The sequence below is a fragment of the Equus przewalskii genome, chromosome 12 (assembly GCF_037783145.1).
Source record: "Equus przewalskii isolate Varuska chromosome 12, EquPr2, whole genome shotgun sequence".
Taxonomy (NCBI): Eukaryota; Metazoa; Chordata; class Mammalia; order Perissodactyla; family Equidae; genus Equus; species Equus przewalskii.
Window position 1 is genome coordinate 2,949,439 of NC_091842.1, and position 23,356 is coordinate 2,972,794.

The window sequence follows — 23,356 nt, forward strand, 5'->3', positions numbered from 1 at the left end:
TGCACATGGATGGGACCCCAATGCTCTTTTGTGAGGTGATCCATCTTATTTCGGCAGAGTTCTCCAGCTGTCAGTGTGCGTAGTTCTTTTCTTATATATTAAGTTCTCCGCATGTAACTAGCAAAACTAGAAAGCTATTTAAAAAAAAGCAAAAGAAAGACTTAAATTGTAGGGGTATTAGATATTGCATTGAATTGCCAAGGAAGGTTTTATAACATCTGAAACCTTAGTAGTTGTTTTGGCTTTTAAATATTAATGTTATCCGTTTGCAGTGTGTTTGGTGTGGGAGATTTTGTTGGGGACATCGGAAGCAGAACCCTTGTCTTTTTTTGGATGGGGAAGGTGTTGTTTTTAGGAGCAGTACAATTCTGCTTCCCCGAAGTTCACCATAATTCAGGGGTTAAATTGGGTTTAGACTAACAAATAGCAGCATGTACCACTTCTTCTGGTAGAATTGCTAGCCGTTTATGTGGTTGCGAACTCTTCCTAAGTGATACTTCATTAGTGTGATCCTTAATTAGGATAAGATAATGGGCCATTTTCTTCATTCTTAAATACTTAGTTGTTGAGAAATTATTTTATATAAAAACAATTTAAATGTTTTAGACCAATGTAAAAAAAATGGGCAAATATCACAAAGAAAGAGCAATGACAGACATTTTCTCGAAATCATTTTACTTATAGAGGCTAAGGGACTTGCAAAGTGAAAAAAAATGCATTTAGCCATATGTTGTAAATTAATAAAATGCACCAACTTATTTCAGAACTATCAAAGTTAATAAAATAAAAAAGCTCGGACATTAATTTTCGTTAGTATGATTGTGTTAAGTGTGAGCAGTTCTTTTATTACATTAAAACAAACTGGTAGGCTATAAAGAGTCCCTTTGTTTATCTCTTGGTTTAATTTAAAAGTAAAATGTCCATTATTCTAATTATATGCATTAGTGTTGAATGTTACGTTCATAAATTTGTGACTCTCATTCTTAATTTTAACAACATTTGATTACTCTATACCCTATGGCTACAGTGTGGAAAAAAAGCTGCCTGTGATCCAAAAGGACTATTTTCCAGGTTGAGTTATACTGCTTATTTAACTGTGTGACCTCTCACAAGTTACTTAACTTCTCTGCTTTAAAGTTTTCTTGGCTGTAAAAAGAGAGCCCTTGGATTTCCTCTATTTGTAGTATTCCCATATTATACCACAAAATATGTCTATATATAGGTCTTTTAAAAAATTAATTAATGTATAATTAACTAATGCAAACGTTATGTATATGTGTATATCATGGTGGAAAATTCAGATGTTATCAAAGAGTATAAAATGAAAAATGAAAGTCTGCCCCCACCTATACTCAAAACCAAACAGATTAGGGGCCAGCCCCGTGGTGTGGTGGTTAAGTTCACGTGCTCTGCTTCAGTGGCCTGGCGTTCGTGGGTTCAGATCCCGAGTGCCAACCTACACACTACTTCTCAAAGCCATGCTGTGGTGGTGTTCCACATTTAAAATAGAGGAAAATTGGCATAGATATTAGCTCAGGGACAATCTTGCTCACCAGAAAAAAAAAACAAAAATAAACCAGATTAAAGGAAAACAAAACTCTACAGTGACAGAGCTAATAATTGCTAACAGTTCCTGTATGTTCTTGAAGAAATTTTTCATGCACGTGTCGGTATATGCACACATAAATCATAATTCAAGTACTATTTAGTACCTTTTTTCCCCTTATGTCTTAGAAATGATTTTATGTAAACATATTCCTGAACATATTTATTTCTAATCAATATCTAGTAGCTATAATTTATAAATTAATAAGAAATTTAATTTTTAATTCTTTACCTTTTTTTCTTAAATCTTATTTTCCCCCTGCATGTTTAAATTGTACTAGCAGAATAATTTCTAAAAATCTATGCATAGAAAAATGTCTGAAAGTAAATAAAGCAAATGTTAATAGTGCTTGTATTGGGTGGTAAAATTGAAGTGATTTTTTTCCTTTATGCTTTTGTGTATATTTCTTACTTTGAACAATTGACATTTTATTGGGGAAAAAATCCATTTTAATAAAAAGTACCGTGCTATTATGAAGTAATTATCAATCAGTAGTTCTTTAATTGAATTATAAAACCATATTCTTTATTGTCTATTAAATCACAACTCATTAAAAATATTTTATTGTTATTTTTCCCAGTCTCTTTATTTTTTAATTGAAGTATAATTTACATATAATAAAAGCAGAGATTTTAACTATTCCCTTTGATGAGTTTTTTACCCACTGCACTTAAAATATAAAACATTCAAATAATCCCATAAAAGTCCCTCCGATCCCTTTTAAAGGAACCCCTTCCTTCCACCCAGGCACCGCCCCCCCCCCCCCCCCCCCATCTGCTGTCTATCACATGGATTAGTTTCTTCAGCTTTGAGCATCATGTGACTGGAATCCCGGTCTGTGTACTTGGAGTCTAACTCTTCCCTTATACATCATAGCAGTATTTATATGTATCTTCGTCACTATTTTAAAATACCTCGACTCTTCTTTTTCTAAATGTTTAAGTAACTGGCCCAAAGTTGCACAGCTAGGAAGTGCCAGAACTGGGGCTTGTCCCAGGTCTGTGTGACCCCAGAGATCTGTTCCCTGTCCCTCTGCGCGCAGCTTTCCCAGGCTCAGTAACAAGGTGGAAAGGAGGGTGGTGTCGGGTTCTGGAAGTACCTTGAATATCATACTAAGGAATTTGTATTTTATTCCTCATAATGGGCGTTCTCCACTACAGTACCGTGATACTTTGGGATCGTGAAGTATAACAAACTGCATTTGTTACCAAAAAAATTCCAGTTTTTCTTCAGCTAGTATTCATTGAGCTGCTACTGTAAATCAGACCCTGTTCTCAGCAGCTTGCTGACTCCGAGCCCTGGCTGTGGGTGATCTGAATGGACTGTCGGGGAACTTGACTTGAGACGTTGGCAATTTTAAGTGTTTCCCCCTCGAGCATGACAGTTTCCCCAGAGAACAGACTCTTTGTCTTCTGCCCTAGAGGGTGACAGTCTGGCTACCAGTGTTCAGGAAGTTGAGTTGGGGCCCAAATGCACAAATGCAGGTAATTTCCCTGTTTTCAGGAAGGTATTGAGCCAAGACTACCCAGAGTCTCTGAGACCAGGTACCCTGTGTTCCCCTCTCCAGAGAATTAACATCCAGTGCTTGTCCAGGATGCCAGAAGGCAGCTACTTGGTTATGCATAGTGGGGAAGGGTATCCAGATACTGGTTACTTTTTAACTACCTTTCAAGTAACCTTCCTTATTTTGGCTCCTCTTCACTCCTTTCTGGTATGGCGCAGGACCCCCCAAATCCTCTGGGGATTCTGCGTTGTAAGCCATACCTGCGTTAGTTTCCCTATTGTCAGCTTTGGGTTCAGGCTTCTTGCATCAGCTGTAACCTTCCTCACTGCCGTAACCATTTCCAGTTGTCCACATTTGGTGTGCTGTCCTGTGTTCCTTTTACTGTCATTTCTGTGATGTTTCAGAAGAGAATTAAAATAAATACGTGCTTTCAACCTGCCATCTTTATCTTGGAAGTTTGTCTTTTTTTTTTTTTTTTTAAATCAGTCTAGGAATAGATCTCTTTTCATTAGTTTTGTCCTTTAATTAATATTTCCTTCTGTTGATTCTGAGGCAGGTTCAGAAATACTAAATTTTGTGTTTTCTGAAGATCGATGAAATTTTGAGTCTAAGCCCCTTCCTATTGCCCTGTCAGCAACTTATCCTTATTCATTCTTAAGGGACATCCTCCCTTATCTGGAAAGGAAGATGGTGTTGGATTATGAAGTACCATGGATGGCATGCTAAGGAATTTGTATTTTATTCCTTTTATGTGGGAATTGACTAAGTCCACATGGTCCCCTCATTTCTGCCAACCCAGCTGCTTCTATGCTAGGCTTAGGACACAGAAATTTAAGATGCTCCTCACCTCAGAATGTTGTTAACTTGGAGGGAGGACAAAAAGGCCCATTCAGGCACAGATCAAGTGGGAATTGCTTTGGTGGCTGGATAATGTTTTAAGGAGCAAAAGAGGGAAAAAGAAAGAGACCCAAAGCACATTTATACTGCCAGCACGCTTGTATGGTTGTAGGCACCAAGAGGTGGAAGAGATCTTCTCGAGAGGTCTTCTTGCTGGATTCCTTTTCCTGTTTCTGTCCTGTCTCCCAAATTGGCATCATCTCCCTTCTGCCTTTTCAGCCCAGTCGCTAACCAGTGTGGCTCTGTTTGTAAGAAATGGCTTTGGTTTCGTTGTTCGTGTGTTCAATACTCCCCACCACCATTAGGGGGGCAGGAAGACTGAAGGGAGAGGTTTTCCAGTAGCTCCCTCTTCTTTGCTGGTGCCACCTAGTTCCCGTGTTGGTAACCCTTTCTATCCACAAGTTAGAGCCTATAGGGGAAGGGGTAGCTAGGGCATCCTGTTACTTGTACTAATCAAGACGTTGGAGCATGGCTGTGAAGACCATATCCAGTTGGAGCTTCGTTTTTAGCAGTTCCTTCAAGGACCTGATATATGCATGGTTTAAAACATCACTTTAATGAGAAAATGAAAGAGGAGCTATTGGGCCCTTGCCCTTGCCACTGCGATGCCTAGAAGAGAGCGTCTTGCAGGAGTTTAGGCTGGACACTCTGAGTTTGTGCTGGCTTCAGAGTGTCCATGTGAGATGGATCCCTGTGGTCTGGAGACTCTGGGCTGGGCCTCAGCAGAGAGTGATGTACTTGCCTGGCTCCCTACCCTGGATTGCAGGCTATTTAGAGCCAGGGCTACATCTCATTTGTCTTTGAACCCTGGGGAACTGGTATAATGCATGGCATGCAGTAGGTGCTCAGTAAACAATTACAGACTGACTGATTAAGCGAGGCAGTTATCACCATGGTGATCATCCACAACAAGATGACTCATGGGAATGAGCGAGGTCACAAAGAATTATTGTAGACATCGCACAGAAGGGCTCATCACCTCAGTGCATACAGGATCCAAACAAATGAATGAAGAGCGCCCGCTCTAGGATTATAATCCACAGCTGAAGCTTGGCTCACTATTGGGGTAGACTGGCTGGCTGGAGAGCCCATTCTTATCTAATGGGGGCAGTTACTGTTCAGCTGCAGCCAGTAGACATGATGACAAAGCTCGCAATTTTTCAGATGTAAGTGAAACTCTTGGATGGTAACATGAAATATCTTGATTTTTAAATTTAAATTTGTAATACTTTGAATAAAAAATAAAACATACATATGGGTCAGATTTGGCCTGTAGGTCTTCACATCGCTCTCTCTAGCAAACCAAACAAGAAGAAGGCCGGGCACTTTCATGTAAGGGGCAGGTGGAAGAAAAAGAATCCTCCAACAAGCTTGAGAGAGCAATTAAAGAGCTGGAGGAGAGCAGTGAACTTGAATCTAAAAGAAAGGAAGACTTTCAAGAAATCTGAGCAAAGTTGATGGATATCTGCTATGATATATGCTATGGAGAAGTCAAGTAATTAGAGAACACAGTGAATCATTCATGAATGCAGGGAGGATGCATATTAACATCATGCAGCTACTTTTGGTCTGGCATGAATATGATTCAGACTGCGACTTAGGTACCAATTGGACCAAATTTGTTTTTAAAGTTATTTCCTTAAAGCTTTGGCAAAAAAAGAGTCCAAGTTCATATAAATTCATTTGACATTTTGAAAACCATTATTCATATATTTATAATATAATACTTTAAAGGGATATATAAAATATTTCAAGGACTTTACATGAAACTGTCAAAGGAACCACTCTTTTTTTATCTTCACCATGATAGGATGGGTCTTCATCTTGTCTGTCTGGAGGAAGTTATGACAGTAGATCCTATTACAGGAGGTTTTATTTTATTGGAGGGAAGCCCAGTTAAAATCTCAGTATTAATTTTCTGTAATGTTATCTACCAAAGAACAGATTTCCAGAGTCTCTTGAACATTTGACACAATCATTTCCATTTGCTAAACCTGGTCTATGTTTTTCTAGTGACATATGAAATCTAAGTCCAAATCAAACAAAGATGTCCTTGAGTGTAACAAAGTATATCCTATCTAAGGCATTGGACTAATAAGAGATGTTTTCATTTTTATTTTGTTAAAAGTTTATAATTAATTATAAATTACTCTAATGAGTGCTTTGTGCAAGTTAGACATTGTCTAGTTGAACAAAACCCAGGTACTAAGTTCCTTCCATGTACTTCCATATGCTCAAAGCCATTCAGATTGATTTGTTATTATCTTTATGCTAAAGAGGGTATAGTCTAAGCCACATGCTGCTCTGTGTTCTTCCATGCTTCCATGTCTTTTCTCATGTGTTTGCCTCTGCCTGGAATGTTCCATCCATTCCTAATTTCTTTGCCTGCTAATCTTTCTCATGAACTCCTACTTATGCTTCAGGGATGGCTTAAAACATCAATTCATCTATAACTATCCCTAGTGCCTCCTTATCATTGTTCCCATAACACTTTGTATGGATACAGCACTTACCAAATGATATTTTTGGTAGTTCTATATTTTTCTCTTCCACAAGACTATGAGCCTCCTAAAGCCTGTGTCATTAATTTCTGTATCTAGGCATGTGTCTCACATATGGGAGCTTTTCAACAAATGATCGTTGACTCAGATTGAATTCATTCCTTAGGACAGATACCACTTCATTGCATGACTCAGGCGAATAAACTGTTAACCCACTGTGTTATCAACCATTTAGCTTAACAGTGTGATGAACTACATGTCCTTATATGCTGTTATTATATAATTCAAACAAAAGAACAAAAAATAAGAATCTTTAAGAGAAGAAGGACGAGATATGTACTTAAGGCTTCATAAACTCATTAATTCAAAAATATAACACTATTTTATTATATTCTAAGATATTTCACATTGGTTGAAAAACTTAATTGTGGATAAGTAGTCAGTGATAAAGCCAAACTCTAGAATTCTCATTCAGAATGGCAGAGGTTTCTCTAATAATTTGTGATAGATTTCTATTATGTCATAGCCTGATACTATGTGGTTTAGATGTGCCATGTGTAAAATCCTGATCCAGAAATCTAACACGTGTGGAAGTCTCACATAAAACAACTCAGAACATTATTTTTCTCCCAACACCAATGTTGGAAATGTGATCCAGAGTATCAAAAAGATCCTTTCAACCTGTGCTTTGTAGATATGAGCACGACACCCTGCATGGCCCATGCTCCCTGGCTCCAGGGCAGAGCACTGGGTCTTAAGAAAGAAGGACCCAGTGTATAGGCTGTTAAAGATATTTAACATTATAATAATATTATAATATTTAATAATATTAAACTATAGATACCTTAATCTATAAAAACACCTTACAGTAGCTGTTGGCGATGTGAAGTTGTCTTAGAAATTATGTGGTAGGCTTAGTTTTATCCTTTGTTTACTAGAAGTACCTTCAGAGAAGGCATAAAGCTCTAAAAGGGACTTTTTAAAGAGTAATGGAGGAATGAGTAAAAACATCAAAGACACGGGAAGACTTCTAAGAAGGAAAGCAAAAATTGATTTGCCCTCGTTTCAGAAGCTTCCCTCAAAAGGGGACCAGAAAAATGAGGAGAGCATCCTTCTTTCCCTCAGCTGCCTTGCCTCATTCCTTGATACCAAGAGTCTGTTTTGGGAGAGATTAACCTTTATGGTAGGTTTGCATTTGTTGTGGTTGCTCTCATCTCCATGCTGGGATAAGCTTAGAAGTTATTCCTGTTTGTGTTTCAAAGTTTCTTGCCAAAATGTGTTGAACTATGTCTCCAAACTAACTGGGGTTATGCTTCATTTTTATTTTATTTTTATTTATTTAAAAAATTTTCTTTTGGCAGGGGAAAATTTGCCATGAGCTAACATCTGTAGCCAATCTTCCCCGCTTTTTTGTTTCCTTCCCAAAGCCCTAGTGCATAGTTGTGTATCCTAGTTGTAAGTTGTTCTAGCTCTTCTACGTGAGCTGCCACCACAGCTTGGCAACTGAGAGACAGGTGGTGTGGTTCCGCAAGCAGGAAGCAAACCTGGGCTGCCGAAGTGGTGAGTGCAGAACTTTAACCACTAGGCCATCGGGGCTGGCTCTATTTTAATTTTTTAACTCAACAAACTCATGTTTCTACCACTAGCCAGAGAAATTGAGATATCACCGTAGGAACTGTCATTGCAATGGCATTTGTGGTAGGATTTGACCTTTTGAAGAAATAGATTCCCTTCCCCCTGGCCTCCCTGTTCTACACTACATGTTTAATTTCTGCTTTGTGAATATGATCATTATCTGTTGTGATTGTGAGGGAAAAGCCACAAGGCCAGACTCCTCACCTTTAGGGGCAGCCATTCTTACGTAAGAGTGGGAACTCTCAAGTCTGAAAGGAGCCTGGGCAGAATGGGACCCAGGCAGGTGAAGTGTGAGGTGACTTCCTTTCTCATGGTCTGCACCTGACTAATAGTATCCTTCCAGAGGGCACTTCTAATAGTGGGCAATCAAGATGACGCAAAGCCACATAAAGGCAGGTCTAGAAACATATAAGATGGCCATTTGCTTAGTCCTGAGGAAAAGGTCTGGAATGGTCTTCAGTATGTTTCTCAGATTGCGTTATGCATGCTCATAGACATAGCCAAGGATTATAAGGACTTCATTGTTATGATGCGTTTTAAATTGCATTGATGTTTGTATGGTCTGAACTTCATTTTTGGTTTATTCTGTACAAAAGAATCGTAAAGATCATCTTTTCATAGCATTTAATGAATATTTGTCGTCAATGCTGTGGAGTCGATTCCAACTGCCAGTGACCCTGTGGACCAGAGAGTGGAACCCTGCCCCGGTCTTTTTGTGCCATCTGCTCATCTTCCGGTGCTCTATCAGACAATGCTCCACAGCTGTTCACAGGGTTTTCCTGGCCAGTTGTTTTGGAAGTGGGTGGCCAGGCCCTTCTTCCTAGTCTGCCTGAGTCTGGAAACCCCACTGAAACCTTTCCATCATGGGTGACCCTGCTGATATTTGAAATACTGGTGGCATAGCTTTCAGCATCACAGCCACATGCGGCTGTCACAGTGTGACAACTGACAGACTAGGGTGTGGTTTCCTGACCAGAAAGGAACCCAGGCCATGGGGGTAAGAGCACCAAATCTTAACAACTAGACCACCAGGGCTGGCTTTAATGAACGTTAGTTTCTAAATTACGTCAAAATATTCATTTATTGGTTACCTGATAGTAAAAACACCAAAAGCAATCTAAATTTTGTAAACCTTTTGTTTTTATAATTACGATGAGCTTTATTTTATCTTTGAAAAATGATCACTTCTTTACTCATAGGTTATTATCACTAACTATCTATGCTACTGTTCCAACTTGTTTAATTCCTTCCTCAACCATTACAATTGTATGGTTTTTATATGTGAATTATTTTCCTCGTAAATTATGTTATCCTTGGCTAAAGGCTTTTCTCTTTAGTAAATGCTTTTTGACTATCTGGCCTTTATAGCATCAATTTCATTTTTAAATGCCTACGGAGACATGCTTGACTGCTTATAAATTTTCTAGTATAGTTCTGTAAGAATTCTTCACTTTCCAAGGACCATATGTATTCGTCTTGGTTCCCAACAGTTTATAACTGCCAGAATAATTTAAAAGGCATTTTTCCTTTGCAACTTCATTTAGAATAGAGCGCCTTTTGTCAGCAAAGGCGGTGTAGGAAACAGCGCGGATCAAGCAGCGATCGACCTCCAACACCCTCGAACGGCGGAGTGGGCCGTCCAGAGAGCTCTGCACGAAGTCGGAGTTTTACAATTTCAGTTTATTTCATGCTCCACATCAGTGTGGGTAGGCAGGGGGATTTCTGCTTAGAACAGTCACTCGGGGACCTAGGCTGATGGAGGAGCCACCAGGTCAGATGCTGCTGGTACCTGCCGAGAGGAAGGAAGCCTGGTGGACTTGGAGTTCACTGGCTCCTGACACTTCTGCCCTGGAGAGAGCCCCGTGACTTCCGCTTGCATTTCATTGGCTGAAGCAAGGGGCGATATCCAATTGAGCGGGCGGGGAAGTGCAGTCCTGCCACTGCCTGGCAGAACTGGCACTGTTAATATTGGTGGGCAGCAGGCTTGAAACCACACGTTACAGAGGAGATCCTCCAATGAAAGCCAACTTTACGGGAGGATTTTGACTGATAGGTGAGAGATCTTTGCTTGAGACATTTCCACGTCGTGCACAATGAGAACAATAGCTAGTGTCGAAGCTGTTAGGGATGCAAGAAAGACATTACATGGAAAGCAGAGAAGTGTCATTGGATTGATGAAGGGGTTAGAAAAACAAATAGTTCAGCAGAATGCCAAATGGCCTAGTGCTAATAATTTTAGGCCAACATGACATTACAATTTGGGGAAAAAGAAAAGATGAATGTGGAGTTGATTCTAGCAAGATGGGGTTGTAGGCTTCCTCATAGCTGTTCACTTGTAGAATTCTCAGTTACTCTTCATCCTTCAAGACTTAATTCACATATTAGTTATTTATTTACATATATTTTTTCTCACTCAAATGTGAATTCCTCAAGCACAAGGGGCCAATTTGGTATTCTCTGTGCCTGGCACATAGTTTACAGGTACTGCATGATTATTGAATGAAGGACTTGGAACCAGTTGGCAACCCTCTCCGCTGGTGCCCAGGTGCTTGCAAACCCTTTGGATGGTTCGGCATTTGCCAAGGCTGGGAGCCAGCCAGGGGATCGCTGCCCCTGGGAGCAGCTAAAGCAAGATGGCATTTCTGAGAATTCTCGCCTCTGATCTATTAATTTTGGTGGGGTGAGTGCAAGTAGGAGGGGTAAGAAAGTAGTATCTGGAGATCTGAAAAATGAAAATGAAAAAGTAAATTTGTACCTAATATGTAACTTTTGCTCCATGTTTTTGTTATTCTTTTAAATTATTCTACATTGAGTGTATTAGAATGAGGAATGCCTAAATTAGTACAATCTAGTTATTTAAAGGCTTTAATAAGCCATTGATATTCTTGTCCTCACATTTTTTTATTATTACAAAATTGCTAAACATAATTATACAAATAATCCTTGTGATGTGGATCAGTGTTTCTCCAAGTTGAGAGTGCGTCAGAGTTACCTGGAAGCTGGCCGACGCCCAGCTTGCAGGGCCCACTCCCAGCTTCTGTTTCAGTCAGTCTGGGGTGGGGCCTGAGAGTCTGCGTTTCCAGCAGTTTTCCCAGGAGATGATGAGACTGCTGCTCTGGGGACCGTGCTTTGATAAGCAATGATGTCAAGGAAAGGGCACTGAAAACGGAGTGAAAAATATGAGTTTGACTTTCCATGATGCTGCTTAATAACCATTGACTTTGTGTCGGTTACTCAACCCCTCTAGTCTTCTATTTCCTTCTTGTGGAAAATGAAGGTCGTAATTGACCTCACAGGATTAGATGGGATTGTATACTAAAGCCTTCTTTTTAAAAGGAAGGCTCTCCAAAAATATAGTTACAATATCCTATATAGAATGAATGATGAGCAATTATTTTGCATTCAAGTGTATGCAGGGCACTGTGCAAGGGAGTGGAGGATGGGACACAGAAAGAAAAAGAAAACAGCAAAAGTGTATTGCCTGCCAAGTGCCAAATATGTGACATGGATGTTAAGAATTCAGAGAAGGCAAGGCTGTAGCGGGCCGCTCCGTGGCCTTTACCCAAAATTTACTGCATAAAGACCATCATTTCACGAGAAGACCCTGGTCCTTCTTTGCTGTACATCTATCTTATTGCAGAGGTAGTGTCCTGAAATCTAGAATCTGTAATGTTAGTGCGTTCTGAGTAGAGTTTATCCTTTCATGGTCACTATTTCGTGTTACCTCTTAGAATTGCCTCTTAGAATTTGGTGAAATTAAGAACCTAAAATTAGGGGCCGGCCCCGTGGCTGAGTGGTTAAGTTTGCGCACTCCGCTTCGGCAGTCCAGGGTTTCGTCAGTTCAGATCCTGGGCGTGGACGTGGCACTGCTCGTCAAGCCATGCTGAGGTGGCATCCCACATGCCACAACTAGAAGGACCCACAACTAAAAAAAAAAAATACAACTATGTACCGGGGGACTTTGGGGAGAAAAAGGAAAAATAAAATCTTTAAAAAAAAGAATCTAAAATTATTCATTTTTCCAGCCTATAAATCTCATCATCTCAATAAGCAGATAATATTATATAAGTATAAATATCAAAAAGATATATAAAGTCATTTTCTTAGTCTGTTCATGCTGCTGTAACAAAGTACCATAGCCTAGGTGGCTTAGAAACAGGAGACATGGAGTGCTGTAAACCTCTACCCTCCTGAGCTGGTCGCCTCCTGAAGCCCCCACCTCCTAATATGATCTCAGCACGGGTTAGTTTTCAACAAAGAAATTTTTTGGCGGGGCACACAAACATTCAGTCTGTAGTAGTTATCTACCGGAACTTTTGATTTAACCAAATGAGAGAGGGGGGTCTCTGAGAATCCTAACTTAAAAATGTAGCTCATGCTTAGTTGACCAGCATTGGCATTTTTCCCTTAAGGTGTGGGACCTTGTCCGTTCTTAGAGTTTTAGGTATTTTTTATTATAGTTTAACCCTAAGCTTTTAAAATTATACTTAATAGTAGGTTTGGAAATTAACATTGAATGCAAAATATTAACATTTTTACTCTAAGTGCTTTGATAGTCTAATATTTAAGATTAGATAAAAATTATAACTTTTCAGTAATAATTATTGATTTGAATAGAAAATATGGATTAATTTTATAGGTCAGAGCAATTTATCTGGTAAATAAAAATTATTTTTGACAATAAAATTGATACTTTAAACTTTTCTTGAGCAAAGACTATCTGGGTAATAGGTTGAGTGCTAGACGGTAAAGTGTAGCTGTTCTACACTAGCTACCATTGTGATTAACATAACACGTCTTTATATGAAAGCTTTACTGTAATTTTAATATTTTTTTATTGTTTATTTTTTCAACAAATGAATACTAACAGCCCAGTTACTACCATATGGGTTCTGTTTATGTTCTTGGCATTAAAAAAGGGATCCTCATACTTGAAAAAGATCGGGAATCCCTGACCTGGTCTGTAGTAGTATTCCTGCTCCTCATCTCGACTGGCTCTTTGGATCATCTTGTAACGAATGTGTCTTATGTGTTTCTTACCCCTTTGGCTAGAACCATAGCTTCTCTAAAGGAAGCGAGGATGGAAAACCAAGAATATTAACTAGTTTAAGATGTAGGCATACTTCACTACTCTCTTAAGACTCAAATACCACCTCAGCCGAGAAGATGGCTTTTTGCTTCCTTACTTTCCTCTCCGCCTGGCCACTTCCTTCTCAGAACCTCTCTGATTGTGTCCACACACACATTCTTGTGGAAGAATGTATTAAGTGGTTTCTTAAAGCATAGCCAATTTCTCCCACTGTAATCTTTCCTTTTATTCTTCTAAAGATAACTTTTATTGTTTCTAAAGTACTCATGGAAGAATAAATCCAAGAATTTTGCCCCAAATTCTTGAAAAATTTTAGTGAGACAACTCTAAGGCATCTGCTGTGTACTGTATATTTCCCACAATTAAATTAGTATGAATTAACATTGTAAGAGATCAGTTGCATAGATTAGAGATCCAAGTATGTGTGAAGATCTGATAAATGATAAAGTTGGCAAAAATCAGTTCAGAAAAGATGGCTTATTTAATAAATATTGACGTAACTGACCATACTTTGGGAAAAAATAATTTTAGGCACTCTTCTCATGCTATGTACAAAAATTAATTTCAGATACATTATCATTCTAAACGTTCTAAGTAAATTATAGAGGCAGAATTTGAGTCCGGGTCCATCTCACTCCAGAGCTACATGCTACATTTTAAATATTGATAGATGTTGTAATGTTACATTTCCTGAAGGAGAGAAACGTTTTGTGTTGCTCAACATTTGATTGTTTTCATTTTGTTTTATTTTTTGTCATTATAAATAATGCTGTGGTGAACATCCTTATGTCTAAATTGATGAGCGGATCTGTGATTATTTTCTTCAAACAAATTCTTTGAAGTGAAGTAGCTGGGTCAAATGATACTCACAGGGGCTGGCCCGGTGGCTGAGTGGTTAAGTTTGCACACTCCGCTTCGGCGGCCTGGGGTTTTGCAGGTTCAGATCCTGGGCACGGACATGGCACTGCTCATCAAGCCGTGCTGTGGTGGCATCTTAAATACAAAATAGGGGAAGATTGGCAACAGATGTTAGCTCAGGGCCAGTCTTCTTCACACACATACACACAAAAATGATACTCGCATTTTTGAAGGCTTTTGAAAAGAATTTCCAAATTGCTCTTCAGAAAGCCTGTACCAATTTAATGATTTTGGTTCTTTTGTTGTATTCAATATCTTACTATTTTTCTGTTCAGGGTAGACTGTCATTTATTACAGAGAAGTATTGAACCCCCATCTTTTTATATTGGCAAGTTTCTAATTAACTTGAGGCTTCCTGTGAAATCTGGAGTTGATTTTTTAATCCTTTATATCATCTACTGAAGATTAACATATTAATTAGCTCATAAAGAAAGTATTACTTCTTTGACCCCAAATATCTCCTTCTTTAGCATTAGTCAGAGACCTCTGTTACAATCCAGTCACAAAGAACAACAGTAGGATTTTACTTTCCATGGTATCCATATTCCAGTTGCGCAGGAGGCCAGAAGCCCCTCCTCCCTCACACAGTCTGTGAATTACATCCCTGTAGAGCATGCTGTTACATGATTTCTGTCCCTCCCCATGATCTAGTCAATGGAAGTGCGGTATATTTCCAAACGCTGCAAAAAACATGTACTCTGTTAAGCCTGACTCCTATGTTTAGTTATCTTTCATACATACAGTTCTTTTTGATAGAATCTAGAATTTACTGAATTAATTCTGAAGGCCATGAAATGTGATTTCTATGGGTTCTAGTCTTCCTGTGAGGATGCGTTCTTTTTGTGGAAGCTGCCACAGGGTTGATGCAGTGTTATTTATTTTTCTTCCACATACTTTTTGTACCTTCATCTGTAACCAACGAGAGTCAGAGTTGAGATAATGCCATCTCACCAATTATTTGATGTACATAGAATTCCTTGTGCGTTGCCATTTTACTTAAATTTTTAAATAATATATCATGCTAAATATTATCCCTTGTGCTGAAGGAAAAGAAAAGAAAATTCTTTTCAGAGTAGGGAGTTTTATGTCTTACAGTACTCGGTGTGAAATAGGATGGAGACGTGTCATCGATCACAGTGCACACCAGACTGAATTTAGAGCCTTTTCATCCTGTGATCAGAGTTACCTGGTTTCCATGCAGCGGGGGTTTTGGTGTTGTTTTACTTTTTGGCACAGACTTAGACTATTATACTATAAATAAGATGAAAATTAATAGGACTTGTTCAAGTTGGCCCTGAACAATAGCACTGTCGGTCTTTCTGTCAACAGCTTTATTAATGCACATAAAGGCACTGCTTTTTACTATTGTCTTTCTATTTACTGCAAACCAATTAATATGTAAACAGAGATCTGAATCATGACTTATTTTTCTTTGCATAGGCCGATTCTTTCCTCAAGCTAAATTTAACCAGAAATGAAAAAATCCGATTTTGATGCATGTGACACTAAAATAAAACAATGCAGCTTCATTCACAGTCTCTTTAAATCTACATCTAAAAATACATATTTAGATGTATTATATAAAATATAGATGTGTTTGATAAACATCAGCATAATTATCACAATGATGATGATATTTGTAAAGTCAATGTGAAGTTTTAGCTTTACATATAAATATATATACGTATACATGCATACATATATCTCAATATATTTATGTATATATGTATATCTCAACATACATGTATATCACAATATACGTGATATATATTGAGATAACACAGATTACAAATGATTTACTCAAGAGGGTGCAAATTTTAGGTATCTTGTGATGTTTAAATAAACCCAGAATATTCAGTGCCTGGAAGTTTTTTCACCTTTATATTTAACTTACTTGCATTTTCTTCCCTTTCCTAATGTAGTCTTCAGAAGAATTAATGTACTCAAAATCAATGTGTTATGACAAAGTGAAAATTACAGGTGTTGCACACGTTACCAGGGATTCGGTCAGAGTGGTCCTGACGAGCCCTTGGTGACAGCGTGTATCCCATGGGCCCTCTCCCTTCAAAGCCTCTCCTTAGTTATTGCTGGACACTTACTGTTATTCCTTCTCTGATTTCATTGGAATAATGTTAATTGGACTATTTCTTTGCCTACCTATCATATATTAGTTTGGTTTTTCTCCATCCTTAATACGTGATGGATGGCTACTAAAAGTGAACTTTTAGAACATGTAGGACAAGTCAGGAAGTCTCTTGTCCTGATTATATCCATTTGACAGATGTGTTCAGAAACTTCGTTGTAGTCATTAAAATGTAAAGTAAAATTTGAAATGCTTAATGTGGTATTGAGATTATTACTATGACAAGTGATGGTTTAAGAAAGAAAGATTCTTGTGAGAACTGGCATCATATTTCCTTCTATTTTCATGTTTTGATAGCTCCAGGAAAATATTTTATTCTATTAACGATAAGCTACTTATTTTTTTTTGCAACACTGCTCTGGAGCCTAGTTGAAATGAACATATTAGCTTATTTTAAAACTTCATTTATCATTCATGATTTTTAAAAGAAATAAAGGTTAAAATAAGTTGTATAAGTGTTAGGTGAACTCGACTAGCTTTTCATAATTTTTCTAGCAGGGTAGGAAAAAGAACAACCCATTTAAGGACCTCACCTACTTTTAAATCATGTGAAGTAAATTTTCTTTTTTGTTTAAAAATCTTTTTCCTTTTTGTTCTTTTGTATTTTATTTATTGTAGCAGTTATTTGCCAGGAGTAGATGTTTTCAGGAGTTACAGCTTGGCCAAAAAAAAAAGCACATCTGTGTTATAATGCAATATTTATTAATATAGGTCATATTACTTTAATATATCAGTACCTGATGGGTATGTGAATTATTTAAAATGAGCATCTGTGTACTATTTTATGGTATTTGAAATAAAATGAATTTTTAATGTTCATATGTAATACAATCTGCCAAGATTATCCTTGCACAAGTTTTCGGATCCAAATGGGGAATCAGCTGCAGTGTCTCTTCCTCACTTTATAGGTCAAGGAAGCCTAAAGGTGGACACAACTTCAGTGATGTTTTCCTGCCTTAAAATGGGCTAATTATGTATATATTTATACACCATTATGTTAATAATTTTTGAATCAATTAACTTTGAGCTTGCTGGCATGCCTCTTCAGTCTTTTTTTTCTGGACTTAAGACTATCCAGAAATAAAACCAGAAACATCAATTTAGTTGACCTTACTTTCCCCTCAAATTTAGTAGTTTTATATAACAGAAAACTTAAAAGTTTTTTAAAGTAAGTTTTTCTTTAGGGAATTATTTAGACCTAGAAATTGTGACTCATGTTGTCAAGCTTTAAAAAACTTTTTAATTGAGAAAATTAAGTATGGATTTCATTCAGGTTTCAGTTTGATACAACTCCTAAATGTAAGAGCTTATCCTTTCGGACTCTCTGGTTACTTGAAATCAAGGTCCCAGGCCCTCAGTAGATGTTTGTTGAATGAATGCTCGTGAACCACTCCATTTTCCAGAGGCTGCTAGAGTTTAACCTATGTCTTCCCCTGTCACATGTAGGCTGACATAGGCTGAAAGGAAGGCAGGGTTTGCTAAGATGTTAGTATGTGATACCTATTTTTTTCTTTGGAAGTAATTATTTTCATTTTGCTGGGTCACATTTCTGAGAGCTCCTTTCTGTTGGGTTGATTCCGAGTACTGTTTCTGAGCTGGACAGAGGAGGTTCTTACCTTATTCATGGCTGTGAATCATGTTAAGCTATTTGTCTTAGTTGTCATCCAATTTGCTAATTAGGTCATTCTAGGGGTTAAGGGAAATGAAAGACTTTGAAATAATCATTATATTCTCAGAACAAAGCAGCAGCGGTTAAATGTTCTTGCTCGATCATTTTATTCTGATGTCTCATAAACCCAGAAATGGAAGATAAGTTTGGATCTTATTGTTGCATTCATCATCTTTCTCACTTTCTCTAAAGATTGTGCAGAAGCTATTTAAATAAATATCTTCAGAAGTGATAAGGTATATTTTTAGTTTATACTTATTTTTAAAATATTTTTTGTCATCAAACTAAAACCTATTAATTGTAGAACATTTGGAAAATACAGGAGAAACATAGAAGAAAATTAAAAAGTACCCATTATCCTAGTATCTAAAAGTATAATTATTTAATGGATTTTCTTCTAGCCTTTTCTATTCATATTTTTTTTCACAAAATGTAATTATTGCTTTATGTTTTATACCAATAGCTGACATTGTCTGAGTGCTTATTTCGTAGAAGGCAGTAAGCTAAGAGCTTTGCTAGTGTTCACCTCAATCTGTGAGACAGTTATTTTCCAGTGATGCATCTGATACTTAGATTTTACTCAGTGTCAAAAAATTAGAAACTTGAAGCTGGACAAGATGACATAAACCTGTTTCTCCCTATGAGGTACAACTATAAACCCTAGAAATAATACAGGAGGCAAAAACAGTCGTAAGGAGCAGGTGAACTGTTTTGGGACCTCCAGACTGGAGGAACCGTATAATGGCAGGGCATGTCACGTTCTCGCAGGCAAGAGAAAGGCCAGCCAGATCTGGCATTTCCTGACCCCTAAACTAGCAACAGAAGGCAGCTCATGTAGGCCCCTTCCTTCCCTGGATCAAGCAGGAGCAAGTCTGGCACCACCAGCAAGGGGGATTGTTAGGAGCCCCTCCGACAATCATTAACCAGGCCCACCTTTTCCCTCTTTGTTGGGCCTGAGACACCCTTTCTCACCTGGGCATCTGGCAGCTCCTGCTACAGGGATCTTGCCAGAACAAATGGCACAGCCGGGTAGTCCCTTTGTCCCCACTGACCTCAGACTCCCCTCGCCTGCCAGGAGACATGAGTTGTCCAGGAGACAGAGGTAAGGGGGATCCTGTCACAGTAAGCACCAGGTCAGAGAAGCCTCCAACCTGTGGACTTGAGCATTCCCCCCTTTCTATTGAGAGATACCAGCAAGCAGACCTGGAGAAACTCCTTCCACCCTCTCAGGCAGCACTGGCAGGACCAGTGGGAGCCCCACTGGCACAAGATAAATATAGCAGATCAAAAAAACACTGCCAAGGCTCTGAAAATTAGACCATCATTAGAACCTCAGTCCACAAAAGTAGACCAGGACGGGCATACTGAACCTAGACAGGGTGATAGTCTAGAGAGAAAACCAGCGAGGATATAGATGGGCTGGACAACACAGTCAGCCAATAGGACCTAATTGGCATTTCTAGAACATGCCACCCAACAATGACACAATACAGTCTTCTCAAGAGTTCATGGAACTTCTGCTAAGATGGAGCTCATCTTGGGCCTTTGAGAACATCTCAGCACGTTTAAAATGGTTGAACTCATGCAGAATGTGTTCTCTGGCCACGGTGGAGTAAAATGAGGACTCAAGAGCAGAAAGATAACAGGAGAACCTACAGACAGGTGAAAATGAGACAGCACAATTCTAAATAATACTTGAGTCAAAGAGAGATTAAAAGAAATAAAAACGTAAAACTGAATAGAAATGAAAACACAACATATCAGAATATGTGGGATGCAGCTAACGCAGTTCTGAGAGGGAAATTTATGGCACTAAATTTTACGTTAGAAATGAGAGAAAGTATCAAATGAATAATCTAAGATCCCACCTCAAGAAATTAGGAAAAGGAAAGGGGGAGAAAAGATAACCACTAAGCAAGCAGAAGGAAGGAAATAATAAAGAGCAGAAGTCAATGAAATTGAAAATAGGAAAACAGTAGAGAAAATCATCAAAGCAGAGAGCTGATTCTTTGCAAAAAAAATCAATAAAATTGATAAACCTCTAGCAAGACTGAGAAAGAAAAAAAAAAGACACAAATTACTAATATCAGGAACGAAAAACGGAAAACATTACAGTTCCTGAAGCCATTAAAAAGAGCAACAAGGAACAACTTTATGCTTATATATTTGCCTACTGAGAAGAAATGGACCAATTATCAAAGAGCACAAGCTACCAAAGCTCAGTCAAGATGGAATAGATAATCTGAAGAGTTTTGTAACTATTAAGGAAATTGATGGAGGGTAGTGGCTGTGGTTACAAAAGGGCAGTACTAGGGATCCTTGTGGTGATAGAAAGGTTCAGTATATTGGCTGTGGTGATGGACACATAAACCCACACATGTGCTGAAATTGTGTAGATTAAATTCACATACACGCACAACAAATGAACATCACTCAGACTGGAGAAATCTGAGTCAGAGCAGTGGATTATATCCATGATAAATCCTGCTCCCAATACCCTACTCTGTAGTTTTGCAAAATGTTGCTATTCTGGAAAACTGAATAAAGGGTATTCTGAATTTCCTTTATTTCTTACAACTGCATGTGAATCTACAATTATCTTAAGATTTTCACTTAAAAAAAAAAAGCTAACAACTTGTTGCCTTGGGAATTGGGCCCTGACAATGTGATTCTAAAGCCTTTGTTCTCCATGACACATCTCTGTTGCCACATTATTCTGAGACATTGCGTTACTAGTAGTTTTATGTAGACACGTGTGAATCATACTATGTGTAAATTTAAAAGCATGTGTGTGTGTATATAAGTATATATGTGTGTGCATATATATCTTTGCTTTATCTTTACCAGCAATGACCAATATTAGATACTATAGTTGTGGGCTTTTTTTCCCTGTTTCTATCACATAGTTTGAAAGTTCCATTAGGTATTGGCAGTTGTAGTCATCAAAGACTCTTTGGGTTCCAAGTAGCATAAACCTGACATGGCCTATTAGGTAGCAGCAATTGAAATTTCCAAAATGGTTGCCAAATTAGACCGTTTTTGATTTACAGAAATGGCAATTTCATGTGGTTCAAAGAAATTGCTGGAGCACAAAGGATTTCTTGGAAGGATCTTGGAGTGAGTCATAGGATCACAGGCTTTGTGGAGGGGACAAGAGAGCTGTGGGTGCCTCTGAGACTGGAACCTGGGATACACTCTCTTTCCCATTTCTTATCTTTTCTTCTTCCTGAATTTTGGGTTCTACTGCAGATGCGCATTCTCCATACTGCCTGCAGTGGGATCGTTGGTAGTTTCCAGGGTCTTATCCTAACAGTCCTTCAGTTAGAAGGAAAGGGAACCTTTTTCTTTGAGGATTTGTTTGAAAAAATTCCAGGGCAGATTGAAATTAGCTTGGCTTGGGTCTCATGCCTAACCCTTTTCCAGTCATTGGGCAAAGGGAAGTGATTGGCGCAGCACAAGCAGTGTGGACAGGGAGGCAGAGATTGTTGCTGTAGGAATGGGGTGAGAGAGGGGAGGGCATTCGAGGGGTGATCCAGACACGGCCGTTAGAGTGACCACTGGGAGCCAGGACCTGCTGTGGTCTGTCTGTGGTTATCAGGATGAGATATGTAAATGATAGTTAAATCCTGAATATAAAAATAATTTTTAAAGTTTACTTAATTATTATGGCTTTTGAGTTCAGTAGAATTTTCCCCTCTGTCATTGACAAATGAGTGTATATTAGAGACTATCAAAGATGTTTTAAAAGTAGCATTTAAACGAGGAAAAATATTTGTATACTTTTAATATGCATTCTATTAGGCAAATGTGTATGCCATTATAAATTCATATAATCGCTTTTTCCTACTGTACTTGAGGTCACATATTTAAGTGTGTTTGTTTGAAAGCAGGCTTTTGACTAATTGGCATTAGAAGTAATGGCTGAATGTTTTAAATTTTCCTGTGACATACAGGATGTATTTGTTTGAAAGTTTAAGAATGAAAAGAGAAAGAAAGCATGCCCTCTCCAACCGAAGGTATTTTGTTTGAAGTTTTTAGTCTATAACTCAGGTGCTGAACCTAACTGTGATATATAAACAACTTTTTTTAATTATTGTTACAAGTCAGATGTGCACTTGGAAATAGAATCCCAAATAGTACAGAATAATGACTCTTGCAAGGATTTGATAATCGAGTAATTTGCAATTATGGAGTCTGCCTTTATAGCTCATTAGCATAGGAAACATTGATTTGAACAATGCATTTGGCTCCTTTGTGAAAGGGTAGTGGACAGTATCGTCCACTCTGTTAATCCGGCATGGCTGACATGAAGACCCATGTGGACCCTCCTTGGGTCCATTTCCAGGAAAAATATTTTTTGTGTTTCTTTTGCCAGAAAACAGAAAAATGCTTTCTTTAAGTTTTTCTTTAGTGCCAGGACACTTAGAAGCCCAACTGAGTGCCCAGATGTAGTAATCAGCATTCTCAGATATAATCATTCATTTGTACTCTGTTAAATAAGAAAAATTCATCTGAGTGAATTTGGAGATCTAATTGGCTTTATTGAATGATTCATGAATTGGGCAGCATCTCATCTAACAAGTAGAAAGGAGTTCCGTTGAGCTGCAGAAAAGAAAAGGTTTTAAAGGCAGAGTGGAAGAGAAAAAAAGGAAATTATTAGCAAAAAATTCATTTTTTCAAGCAAGGTCACCCTCCTAAGGGGAACAGAGGGGTCTATCGGTGGATCACTTCCTAGTGCTGACCAGGAAATTCCAGGTTGGCTGGTTAAAGATCACATTCCTCGGGGGGTTGAAACTGCAGTTAGGTTAGGGATTAAGTTTTGGTGGAGTTTAGCACAAGTGACTCCATTTTGGGCCTGTTGTCCCCTTTTTAACAACTCTTATTCATCCCTATGACTCCCAATTGCTTTTACTTTATCTGTCTGAAGCCCTGTTCTAAAAGCAGTGTCCATTAAATTCTTCTGCATATCTGTTTACAATTTCTGAACTATCTTTGCCATCATAAATATTTGAACCTCAAAGTAACCCTGCAAAGTGTAGAGATGACACTGTGTTTTTTCCTTTAAAAACCCACCTAAACAAAAACACACACAGATGAACTTCATATCGTCAACATAGATTGTAGACTTCACAAAGGCAGGGACTCTGTTGTGTTCACTGCTGTGTCCCTAGCTTCCAGTATAGAGCTTGACACTCAATAAATGTTTCAAAATGATTGATGATGAATCAACTTGAAAAGTACTGAGCTCCTCAGAACTTGGAGGAACACAGAAAAACTTGTATTGACAGAAGAGAGAAATGCACAGCCCCAGGAGACCAGAATGTAGCTCAAAGCAACCTGTCACGATCACATTTCTTTGAAGTCTTGTGTTTTATCTCAAAAACTCATACAAAT

At 38.2% G+C, this 23,356-nt stretch overlaps 1 protein-coding gene across 4 annotated transcripts in view; it reads left to right on the forward strand.

Moving 5' to 3' along the window:
* Window positions 1–23,356, forward strand: part of SDK1 (sidekick cell adhesion molecule 1) — an 857,865-nt gene that overhangs the window by 241,193 nt on the left and 593,316 nt on the right. Inside the window, exon 1 of one of the 4 annotated variants that reach the window (XM_070567256.1) lies at window positions 4,946–5,173. The exons of the other annotated variants lie outside the window; for them this stretch is intronic. The gene's annotated coding sequence lies outside the window, so the exon portion shown is untranslated. Of the gene's footprint in view, window positions 1–4,945; window positions 5,174–23,356 lie in introns of those variants that run through there. 4 annotated transcript variants of the gene reach the window in all.